The sequence below is a fragment of the Lygodium microphyllum genome, chromosome 17 (assembly GCF_053477565.2).
Source record: "Lygodium microphyllum isolate KBCC chromosome 17, Lygodium_microphyllum_v1.1.10, whole genome shotgun sequence".
In the NCBI taxonomy this organism is placed as follows: domain Eukaryota; kingdom Viridiplantae; phylum Streptophyta; class Polypodiopsida; order Schizaeales; family Lygodiaceae; genus Lygodium; species Lygodium microphyllum.
This window is the reverse complement of record NC_141151.1, coordinates 85,894,799-85,904,060: the sequence shown is the minus strand read 5'-3', so window position 1 is coordinate 85,904,060 and position 9,262 is coordinate 85,894,799. Positions and strand designations below refer to the sequence as shown.

General features: G+C 40.6%; 1 pseudogene; it reads left to right on the top strand.

Moving 5' to 3' along the window:
- The first annotated feature begins 5,423 nt into the window (after nucleotides 1-5,423).
- Nucleotides 5,424-8,967, top strand: LOC148022114 (DExH-box ATP-dependent RNA helicase DExH9 pseudogene; annotated as a pseudogene).
- Nucleotides 8,968-9,262: the final 295 nt, after the last annotated feature.

The following is a 9,262-nucleotide window of genomic DNA, read 5'->3' as shown; positions in this document are numbered from 1 at the left end:
AGTCTACAAAAGCTAAAAATTGGTGAATACTCTTTCCTTTTGCCGGCTGAAAAATAAATCTTCATGTAGATGTTAAAGAGCCATGGTAAAGCCTTTTCATTTCATGAAATTGGCTGTGTGGATCCAAGCATTGTGGCACAAATGGTAATTTTTACAGTCCCACATGTGCCTTGGAATATTAAACCAATTCCTGTTCCAAGGGCTCATTTTCCTAAGTTATTGGAACTTTTAAATGAAAAGATAAAGATGCGAATATTGGAGCTATCTTCAGCTCCATATTCCAACCGATGGTTTACGGTACCAAAGAAGAATGGATCTTTACGATTCATTTAAGATTTATAACCCGTCAATAAAGTCACTATTAGAAATGTTGGATCAGGACCAATTGTGGATGAGTTTGCTGAAGCTTTTGCAGGTAGGGCAATCTATTCCATGGGAGACTTATATTCAGGCTACGACCAATTTCAGCTTGCTTTGGAAAGCCGTGACATTACCACAATGAAGACGCCTCTTGGCCTAGTCCGCATGTGTACTCTACCTCAAGGGGCTACGAATTCAGTAGCTCACATGATGAATGCTATGCATAAAGTATTGAGGGATTATATTCCTCAATTAACTCTTCCTTTTCTTGATGATGTTCCAATCAAAGGATGTGAAGTTCATGAGAAAAATGAAGAACTCAATGAACTTGGATGTCGAAAGTTTGTTTCTGATCATATTAATGATTGTGCTCAAATCTTGTCTAAATTAGAAGAAGTCCATCTTACTCTTTCAAGAGCTAAATCTGTTTTTGGAGTCGAAGAAGTCCTTGTGGTCGGACATATGTGTGGTCCATATGGCCGAAAGCCTTCTCCATCCAAAATAGATACTATCGGCAAAATGCAGCAAGAATGTACAAATGTTTCAGAGGTGAGAAGATTTCTTGGTGCATGTGTCTTCTACCTTATTTGGATACCACATTTTTCCCATGTTGCTGAAAGTCTTTATCAGCTTCTAAGAAAGGGCCAAAGGTTTCTATGGGAAAAAGAACACACTCAGGCTATTCGGAAACTCAAGAAAATGCTGAGTTCAGCCTCCACTTTAAAGAGGGCTAACTACTCTAATGGACATCCCATTATACTCACAGTGGACACAAGTCCTATTGGAATAGGATGGGCAGTTGGTCAAGACGACCTTGAAGGCAATAGATATGTAATCCACTTTGGAGCAAAGGTTCTTAATGAATGACAAAGAAGGTATGCTCAAATTAAAAGAGAACTTTGGGGAGTAGTAACTGCATTAAAATGTGACAGGGAGTACTTCATGGGTGCACATGTTATAGTTGAGACAAATTGCCTTCCACTCTTAGGCATGATCGCCAACTGTTCCACTCCTGACATAGCCATGCTAAGATGGATAGCCTATATTAAATCCTTAAATCCTAAATTGAAACATATTGTAGGTAAAGATAATCCAGTTGTTGTTGACATGCTTTCACGTGCCAAATATATGGATAAAGAAGAAATGCTGGATGTGAAGAAGAATCAGAGTTTATAAATGATGTTGTTAATGCAGGTACAAATCTGAAAACGGCAAGTATAGCTGAATCTAATATTGATTCAGCAGTCAAAAATGCTGGTATAACAAAAATTATAGCATGTATAATAGGTTCAGCTACTAAAACAAATGTTACATTAGCAAGGAAGGATGAAACAACCAAAGAAGGACAATGAACAGCTAGTAAACAGCATATTCAATGTTTTGTTATGGTTTGTTCACACTTTAAAGAAGAATATTATGTAGATGATTGGCTAAAAATTGGCCAATTTTTTAGTACTATGACAAAGAAGGAAGATTGGACTAATGAAGAATTCAAGAGAATCAAGAGAAAATCTTATGGTTTTTTTCTTAAAGATGGTTACCTTTGGAGGCATACGAAAAAGAAAGGAAGGGCGCTTGTTCCTGTCTTTGGAGACAAAAAGACACAAATACAAGTTATGCAAGAATTCCATGAAAGCCTATTGGCTGGTCATAGAGGCATATGGGGCACTTTTGCCAAAATAAAAGAGAAATTTTGGTGGCAAAACATGTATAAAGACATTGAGCATTTTGTTGAGTCTTGTCATGTTTGTCAAATGTATTCTATGGTAAAGCATAGAGATGGGCTTTAGCCTACCTACCCTTTATCCATTCACTATAGATGGGTTATTGATTTAGTAACCATGCCTATAGGAATTTGGAACATGAGATATCTAGTACTTGCTAGAGAATATCTCACAAATTAAGTGGAAGGAAAGGCCTTGACAACAAAGTTCACTCATGATGTTTGTAGATTTTTACTTGAAGAAGTATTTTGCAGGTATGGATGTGTTGCGAAAGTAACTACTGATAGAGGGGAATTGGATGCTGATGAGGCTTGCCATTTCTTTGCTCAATTGGGAATTAAGCTATCTCTTACTTCAACCTACAACCCTGAAGGAAATGGTAAGAGTGAATCAACCAATTCTTAAAGCTTTAGCAAAATCATGCAAAGGAAAGTTGAGGGAATGGCCTAAAATGCTACCATTTGCAGTAGTGGACTGATAGAACTACCTATAGTGCAGTGACAGGATATATGCCAGCTGAACTCATATATGGACAGCCACCTATTATGCCTATTGAGGAATCCATTGTTACATGGAGTATCTTGCCTTGGGATGAAGGCATGAATAGAGAAGAATTGCTGTCTTTGTACATAAGGCAACTTGAAAGAAGGCCAGAAGATGTCAAAACAGCCATTGAAAGGTTGAAAACAACAAGATTAAAGAATAAGAAGAGGTTTGACAAGCATCATTGACTACGTCCAAGAGCTATTCAAGAGAATGATTGGGTTCTTGTCTACGATAGCATCCTGGACAATCAATATAGTGCTCATAGGAAGTTAGCCAAGCAATGGTTTGGACCATATGTTGTAAAAGTAGTTCATAATAATGCTAATTACTCTTTGGCTGAAATGGATGGGACCATGATTAAGATTCCAATAGCTGGGAAACCAATCAAACTCTTCAAACGAAGAGAATCTTTAACTTGTGAACTTGATGACTTAGATATGAGCCCTCTACTTGAAGACATGTAGGAAGAAAAAGACTTAGAGAATGAAGATGAAGAAGAAGACCCTCCTTGACATGTAATCTTATGAAATGGCAAATGCCGGAGGATGTGTAGGTTAGGAGGGGGTGAATGTCAAAGAGTTTACTATTCATAATATAAATTATGGGATTCTTATGAGCACAAAAGAGCTTCACTGGAAGTTATATGAGGAATTTTCATACAAAGTTCAAACATTGTTATCCAATAACCACCTTAGTTACACAAGTTCTTTTGTATTTAGCATATAATTTTCAATTATACCATGTATATTTATAAAAAATAAGTCTATGGGAACCTACAACTTGGTTAACTAGGAGTAATTGATAGTCTGCAGGATAAATCACATTGATTCAGGTGTAAAAATATGGTCAAAACCCAAGAAAAATGCCAAAAGTTGCCAAAAGTCCACTAGGTCCACATGGGACCTGAAGTAATAGACTTAAGTGACCAGCAAGTGACCTGGGTAGTTCAAAAAGTGACCAGGGGCTGAGTAGGGAGCAGCCCGCATTTTTCGACACAAAATGCGGGCTGCACAGTCTGAAGCAAACTGGAGAGAGCTGGAGCTATGGTGCATGATTTGGAGCATGCAAACTGAAGATCAACAGGCCCAAACACTGAGGAAGAAAACATGGTGAGAGCTCCACTTGTCTGCCCATTTGGTCTGACAAAAATGCATGCTGAAACAGTCTATAAAAGAGAGAAATCTGAGAGAAAATTATTCAGCCTGCTCTTATGCACAACTTCTCTCATTTTGTCTACCATATTCTTGGTCCAATGAAGCGCGACTTGTACCCAAGTACTTGAATGACTTTGCGGCAAGCAAAGGGTGAGGATATTGAAGGCATACGGGCTGTTATGGGCTGAAATAACCTATCATAAACAGGGCAGCCCACTGTTATGGTTCATTTTTATGAGCAAACATGGGATTTATGTGATTGTAATGGAAGGAAATGACCTCTTTTCATTAGGACATTGTTCATCAATGATTAGAAGTGCTTCTTCTTGAGTTTATGCACTCATTTTGAACTTGATTAAGGGCTAAAATTTTCTATTTTAAAATAGGGATGAAGCTAAAATTATGCAATTCATTTCATGTATCTTTGGCCCAAATCTTGAATGCATTTGAATCTATCAACAAAATACTTGTCCCAAAGGGTTGAAATCCATCCATGTACTTGAAATAAATGCCATTAGATCTTGCATTTGATATTCATAAATGAATTGAGGATCTGAAAATATCCTTTATGATATGATGTATGTAACCAAAGGCATTTGATGTAATCAAGATAGACTTATTTCTTCCATTCATGTATGCTAAGTAAATAGTGTAAAAGCTTGAACTCTTCTTCCGTACCTAAATCATTTCTAAATCCCGGATCTTTTTAAATCCCAATCTATTTTCCCTTCATGAACCTTGAATCCTAAACTCCTCTTCTGCACTAAAGCCCTGATGGTAGACCTTCAACCCTTAACACGATGACAACACCGAGACCCTAAGCAGTAGAAGCTAGAAGCATTAACCACTACGGCTCCTCTCACAGTTTCACTAGTAGCAAACTACAACACATATGTGGCTAAACTCCTCACTTAGTTGAGCAAGGTCAGAGAGGAAAAGAAAGCGGCCTTGGCAGAGCTAAACGTTGAAAAGGAAACCTTGGCAGCTTTGAGGCTCAATGTGTCCAAGCAAGCCACCGATCATTAAAAAGAGCTTAAGGCCCTTAAAAAGCAGTTGGATGCCAAGACCAAGGAAGCTCAAGAAAATGAGAATCATTTGATGCAAACATTAGAGGAGGAAGAACATGATGCACTAGCTCTTCTAAAGAGTCAAAAAATGTTAATTCAACAGTATGATGAGCTAATGGAAAGGACCGCTCACTTGGAGAAGCACTGGCATAAACAAAGCTATGAGTTAGAAGAGCAACGTCAAGAGCAAGAGGACACCCTCGTGTTCCAGCTGTGGTATGAAATAGAGGAGTAAGGAAGACTAGAAATAGAGATCCAAGTCCTAGAGAAAGAAAGGCAGGATGCCATAGGAAGAAGCACACGAGAGCTAAAAGATGACTTGGAAAACACAAAGAGCAATGTGGAAGCTCTCATGGCTATGGCAATAACTGAAAAAAGATTGCAATTTGCCGAGTTAGAAAGCTGTGAGCAAAACCGGGAAGAACTGTCTCATAGAGATTTGCAAAGGCAAAACTGCAGTTTACCATTGCGGAACAAGGAAGGAAAATAGCAGAAGAGCAACTGAGGAGAAGATGCAAATGCTATACTTAGTGAATGAGCAGCAATAGGTGGTAGTGATGTTGTCTCAAGAGATGGAGGGAAGGAAAAAGATGAAAGAAAAGGCACGGCAATGGGAGCAGCACAACTTTGAAAGAGTGCATGGACCAACAGAACTGGCAGCAAGTGAATGCAAAAGAATGTTCACTGAATCAAGAGCAGAGGCTGCCAAAGTGTACTCAAACACTCAGAGACAAGCCTTCTTGAGCATGGTGCTGAATGTCACCCAAGTTGAAGGCGTATCTCAAGGCACTAAAATATAGTTACCTACAACAAGCCGGCCTTTCCATTGATGAGCTCAAGGAACTAGGGTTTGAAGGACAAGTACAACAACCACCACCTGAAGACCAGCCGGACAATAGAGCAAGCCATGGAAGAGGGGCCGGACTTGGAGCAAGAATTCGAGGAAGAGCATCATAGAGAGCCCACTCCACCCGTGCCTAAATTTCCCTCAAAAGATCCTAAAGGGGAACAAATTCGTGAACACTTAGTAGTAGCCCAAAAAAGAATGCAAGAGCTCATAGAGAAAGCCTAGAGGTGAGCAAGAGTAGGGCCACAACAACACCTTGAAGAGCCCATGCCGATACATGAGGATCCCCATCCCTTCAACTGGTCTCAGGAGTTGACTATATGGCAACAACAAGAGTTCTAGGCATGAGCAATTGAGCTATCCTTTTCTTATCCACGAGCTTTGAATCATGTTTTACCCCTGGAGATGGTGGAAAGAATCAACAAAATGGCTAAAGACCTCACAAACATATGTATAGAGGAGAGAAACATTGTGGTTACAAGATGGAGGCAAGAACCAACAGATTATTGGTAGGATAAGGTGAATCGGGTTCCCAAGACCATCCAAGGCTACGAGGCATGGCCAAAGTGGAGGAGGAGGATTTGGGATACCAACTTTGATGCCTGGACTACTTTCTGTAGCTCACTATGCCTGAAGAGCGGAAGGACCCCATCTACATGCCTCACCCCCGCAGACATGGAGTCGACCATGAGAGGAACCTGCATGGGCCCATCGACTTTCCAATAATCTACAATGTCAATGCATGGACTCCCGAGGGATGCTTATTTTTTCAATTGGAGGATGTCCTTCCATCCATCAACTGCTTTCTCAAGGATTTCTCCTCATGTCTAGACCTAGCATTTATAGTAACTTATAATTACCTTAGGCTTATTAAGTTGTTGCTTAAGCAAAATCCTATAGCTAAGGAAGCCAACCTTCCCCCGCTCTTTTTTTATATCAACTTAGTCATTAATAGTCATGCCATGGCTAGGCTCATGATGAGGGTGACCTTACACCCCTCCTGCACTGAAATCCTACAGTACTAGTCAAGAGAACTCTCTGACTATTAAGGTTCTCATTGAGGAGGAGCTACATGTTGCAAGTAGACTTAGAAAATGTACCATGCTACTCGATGTTGCAAAATATCTATTGTTATTGAGTAGGGTGCCATAAGTACTAGATGTATGTGCCACGCTCTAGTACAATTTTGTATTCAACAATTGGTTTTTATCCTCACGAAGTGACATGGATTCATAAATGTGTACATAAGTAAAACAATGAGATTTGTGAGTGTGTATAGATAATGTCAACACACACAAGCAATGATAGTCAAGCACAATATGAAAGGTCAAGGTCTGATATGCTGAACTCCTCAGGTCCTCCTCTCACAACACGTTGTCGTATTGCTGCGCATTCGAGGTGTGAAAACCACCCAAAAGTTGTGCATGAGATTTGTTCCTTTGTACATACTTTGACGTAGACGTTGTGCTTTGCTTTGTTTGAACATTTTGCTTTCAGTTGGTTCATGTTCAATTTTACAGAAGAGACAAGCGCTGTTTGGGATTGAATCTGATATTTGGTATAAACAAATTAGAAGCAGAATGGGTTCTGGATCTGCAATGAATATGGTTTTTCCAAGCTTCACAAGTTGTTTGCTTATGCTGAAGATACAAATGGTATTGACAAGGGAGTTTAAGAAGACCAGTAAATTTTCAGATGAACATGAGGCTCATGTGCAGCTTGCCCTTGAGCATGGAACCATTGCTTGCCAAAATCCATCAGCACTATTGCTCGTGTACTCAACTGAGCGGACTTTACAGATCAGAAAAGTTTGTAAACTCTTAAAGCTAACCTTTGGCATGCATTCCATATGCTTACACACACACACTTCTGTTCTACATCAAATTGAAGGGTTAAGCTCATGTGATGCTGAAATTGTGATAGCAACACCTGAACGACTAGATTTGAAGGCAGTTTCAATTCAAATGTCTCTTTCATGGTCATGGGATGTTTTCTTCCGAGTGGGAACACTTTCGATTGAGGTTCTTTGGCATTACAGCCCGTGGCTACTTTTGGGCTACTTTTCCTTGGTGCTTTTCTGGTTCTGGGAGGGAAGCTAATTTGAGGTGAAACAAAAGGGGAAAAGAAAACACGAAAGAAGGAGGCTAAAGAGGGGATTTTCAAAAGCTAAATAGGGAGGGAAAAGCAAGTGTATGGGATGGAAAAAAGAAGTCGAGGCTAATCTGGGAAAAAAGATAGAGGAACAGAGCATTCGAGGATGGATATGGGGGAGGAGAGACGATACTCTGCGGCTCGACAGAGAAGAATTACACTGAGGAAGAAGGGGGAGATTAGCATGGCGCCCTGGCTTGGTAGCACCAAATGTCAACCGGGAGCTCGTTGCTCATGCAGAGAGGTTACGAATCATCCTTCGTTTGAATTCATCATCTGTTTACAAGGCCGCAGGGCAATCTACAATCTCATCAAATAGAGGCGCCATATTCAAGCAGGATCAGCCAAAAGCAGTCTGAATTTGATAGCGCATATCGTGCTAAGCTTCTCACACTTGAACTACTATGCCGAGATCTATGATGGACATCAATCATGCAGAGGACACCATGAAGCTCTGATACCAGGAGAGGCCAGCAGAGAAGCGCCCGGCTCCGGGCAAGCCCGCCAAAGACTATCCTTTCACCCTCGACCCTTTCCAACAGGAAGCCATTCGTTGCATCGAGGCTGGCGAGTCCGTGCTAGTTTCAGCTCACACATCTGCTGGAAAGACAGTTGTTGCAGAGTATGCAATTGCTGTGTCTCTGCGAGAAAATCAATGCGTGATTTATACATCACAAATCAAAGCTTTGAGCAACCAAAAGTTTCGAGAGCTATCTGAGGAATTTTCTGATGTTGGCCTTATGACAGGGGATGTAACGATTTCTGAGAATGCCTCCTGTTTGGTGATGACAACAAAGATCCTTCGAAGCATGCAGTATAGAGGATCAGAAGTCATGCGCGAAGTAGCTTGGATAATCTTTGACGAAGTGCACTACATGAGGGATCAAGAAAGAGGGGTTGTATGAGAAAAGAGTATTGTCATGGCTCCTAAGAATGCTAGGTTTGTGTTTCTATCTACCACAGTACCCAATGCAAAGGAATTTGCTGATTGGGTTGCCAAAGTCCATGAACAGCGCTTCTATCTCACCAGTTCTGGTTTTCCATGCCAATCAAACCTCAAAATACACTGGAATAGGTGGCACTTAGTGAACGATGGTGCTAGACTCAGAGAATCATGAAGGTTACGGCACATAGTCGATTGAGGAATGCTGAGCAGTGTAGACAGAAATCAGCATAATGATTAGAGAGAAACAAAGTTCCCTGCAACAGACTAGAAGTGCAACTACTTCTATCACTCTAGCAACCAAGGCTCTCTGTCGTTACAAAAAGTGAGCATTGTGTTTGTACTATCTCTGCGTAGGCAGAGAGAAAAAAATGGAGAGAGGGGACACAAAGAAGGGAGATGGTTCCCTACAACCAGTCCGCGGAGACGAGAGCAATCAATAAACAGTCCTGGAAACTTCCAGAGCAACC